This window comes from Heteronotia binoei, chromosome 18 (assembly GCF_032191835.1).
Source record: "Heteronotia binoei isolate CCM8104 ecotype False Entrance Well chromosome 18, APGP_CSIRO_Hbin_v1, whole genome shotgun sequence".
In the NCBI taxonomy this organism is placed as follows: Eukaryota; Metazoa; Chordata; class Lepidosauria; order Squamata; family Gekkonidae; genus Heteronotia; species Heteronotia binoei.
In genome coordinates, this window is record NC_083240.1 from 34395211 (window position 1) to 34396220 (window position 1010).

The window sequence follows — 1010 nt, forward strand, 5'->3', positions numbered from 1 at the left end:
CCTATGGAAGGAAGACATTTAAAAAGGTGTGGTGTCCCTTTAAATGTGATGGCCAGAACCCCCTTGGATTTCAATTATGCTTGTCACACCCTTGTTCCTGGCTCCGCCCCAATGTCTCCTGGCTCCACCCCCAAAGTCCCCAGATATTTCTTGAATTGGACTTGGCAACCCTACATGTCCTTGAGTTCTAGATGTGATCCTCCCTACTAGGGTAGAGTGAGTACTTTATGTGTTACAAACAAAAGAGAAAGCAAGCAGGCAAAGCAGCACAGTGTCTACTCCCCCAACGTTCCCATTACAGTTACAGAGAACACAGGCCCCAATAAAATACATGGCAAGCACTGTTCCCTCTAAGCTGCAGTGTCTTGTGAGCAAAAATTCTACTTTGTGAGCTCCTGGCATTCAAGTTTTGAGCTACTGGCATTAGAGTTGTGAGCTACTGCATAAATTAGTGTGCTCTGAGGCCATCTTTCCTGAGTGAAGGCAAAAATGTGTGAGTTGGAGGCTAACTCAGCTTAGAGGGAACACTGATGGCAAGGCCCCTTAACAGGTATTGCTATAGCTTTCCATTTGACCAGGGCGCAAAGCCCTTTCTGGTCCATCCTCGCAAAGAACAAACCCCACTTAGGACATCTTTTGACAGAAACATCTGCAGACAGTTTCCAGCCTGCAAGATCATTGGCGCTGGAAGGCGGCCAGCCAGCATAACCTGGGGAACGAGAAGCTTAATTCTGAGTCCCTTCAAGGGCAGGAAACTGCGAGCTGGAAGACTCCCAAAAGAGTTAACTCTCCAGTTGCTGAGAAGTCTTTGTCCTGGGCAGAAAGAGTTCCAGCTTTGCCCTGCCAGCTCAGCCCCCTCCCTGCCCTGCACTCCTCATTCTCTGGCATCGATCACAGTTCTGACAGCAACAGTCACCACTGAGGTGCCAAGGTCCACTCCCTGCTCTCTGGAGCCTTTATAAAGCCTTCACGCTCAACTCTGGTTCCTTTATAGCTTTGGGCTCCAGCAC